The sequence below is a fragment of the Schistocerca cancellata genome, chromosome 11, assembly GCF_023864275.1.
Source record: "Schistocerca cancellata isolate TAMUIC-IGC-003103 chromosome 11, iqSchCanc2.1, whole genome shotgun sequence".
NCBI lineage: Eukaryota > Metazoa > Arthropoda > Insecta > Orthoptera > Acrididae > Schistocerca > Schistocerca cancellata.
This window is the reverse complement of record NC_064636.1, coordinates 154131388-154133440: the sequence shown is the minus strand read 5'-3', so window position 1 is coordinate 154133440 and position 2053 is coordinate 154131388.

The following is a 2053-nucleotide window of genomic DNA, read 5'->3' as shown; positions in this document are numbered from 1 at the left end:
ACCCGCCACGGCAGAGAACAATTCATCAGCACGAGGCAAAGGATAGGTGTCCACCACCAATTGGGAATTAATGGTGGCCTTGAAATCGCCACAAAGACGTAATTTTCCCGAGAGCTTCCTTACAATAACAAGGGGCAAAGTCCACTCACTGGAAGAAATGGGAAGAACGACCCCTAGTGCTGTCAGCCGGTCTAGCTCTTCCTTTACCTGAGGGCGGAGAGCCAAGGGGATCTGCCTCGCGTGTAGAAAATGCGGGCGAGCCGACGCCTTCAATGTTAAGTGAGCTTCAAAATCTGAAACACGCCCCAGGCCCTCCTCAAAAATATCTGGAAAGTATGAGAACAAAGATTCCAATGATTGATAGTTAACGTCTTCGGAGACCAACTGTATGTTGTCAGTGATAGAAAAACCGAAAGCTTGAAAGGCTGAAGCTGTTCAACAGGAGTATTTACTCATTTCTGGGGTGTGATTGTACACTAGAATGAATGTTACAGACACAATTCACCTTAATCAGCACAATTGGTGCCTATAGAGTCAAAACAGAGGGTACAAAGACAGACATCTTGAGCACCATCTGACTACCAAAGTGCATGTCAAATTAATCACAAACACTACGATCCTTCAGTGTATGCTGATTACTCCCTTCTGCCAGTTCCTGAGGCTGTTGCATTATTTTTCTGGCAGTGTATGAAGATTATAATCTACGAGGGTCACTCCAAAAGAAATGCACATTATTTTTGTAAAAATACGGTTTCCATTCTGCATGTGTGAAAGTTTTACAGTGTGTAGATACATCCTTCCCATTTTTTCAAACTTAGTTCAACCTGTTTCCGTGAGTGCCACCGTCACAGCATGTCTTCAAGATGGCTGTTACACTTGACGTTCGTCAGAAGCAACGCGCTGTTATAGAATTCCTGTGCTGTGAAAATGAGACAGTGGGAAATATCCACAAGAGGTTGAAAAAGGTGTATGGAGATGCTGCTGTCGATCGCAGTACAGGCAAGCAGGTTACGTGATGAAAGTGGGCATGGCAGTATTGAGGATTGTCCTCGCAGCAGCAAGCCTTGTACTGCACAAACTCCAGACAATGAGCAGAGAGTTAACGAATTGGTGACTGCTGACAGATGCATCACAGTGAATGAATTGTCATGCTACATTGGGATAGGCGAAGGAAGTGTTTGCAGAATACTGAAAATGTCAGCGTTAAAAAAGGTTTGTGCCAGGTGGGTTCCCAGGATGTTGACAGTGGCTCACAGAGAAACAAGAAAAACAGTAGGCAGCAAAGTTTTGGAACAGTTCGAGAATGGTGGAGATGAATGTCTTGGAAGAATTGTGGGAGGTGATGAAACATGGCACCATCATTTTTCACCAGAGGTGAAGAGGCAGTCAATGGAGTGGCATCATGCAAATTCACTCAAGAAAAAAATATATTAAACCTCACCTTCTGCTGGAAAAGTTATGGCTATGGTGTTTTTCGATTCCGAAGGACTCTTGCTTGTGGGCATCATGCCAAGTGGAACCACCATAAATTCTGATGCATATGTGACAACACTGAAGAAACTTCAAGCTCAACTGAGTCGTGTTGGACCACATCGGCAAAAGCAGGATGTTTTGCTGTTACACGACAATGCATGGCCACATGTCAGTCAAGAAACCATGGAAGTGATAAAAAAAACTCGGATGGAAAATACTGAAACACCCGTCTTACAGTCCTGACCTGACTCTATGTGACTATCATCTCTTTGGGAAACTGAAAGACTCTCTTTGTGGAACAAGGTTTGAAGATGATGACTCCCTTGTGCACGCTGCCAAACATTGGCTCCAACAGGTTGGTCCATAATTTTACCCTGGAGTATACAGGCACTGGTTCCAAAATGGCATAAGGCAGTTGAGAGGGATGGAAATTATGTGGAGAAATGAAAATATTGTTCCTAAAAGATGTATCTACACACTGTAAAACTTTCAAACATGTAGAATAAAAGACGGATTTAAAAAAAAAAATAGTGTGCATTTCTTTTGGAGTGACCCTCGTACATATAAATAACATTTTTCT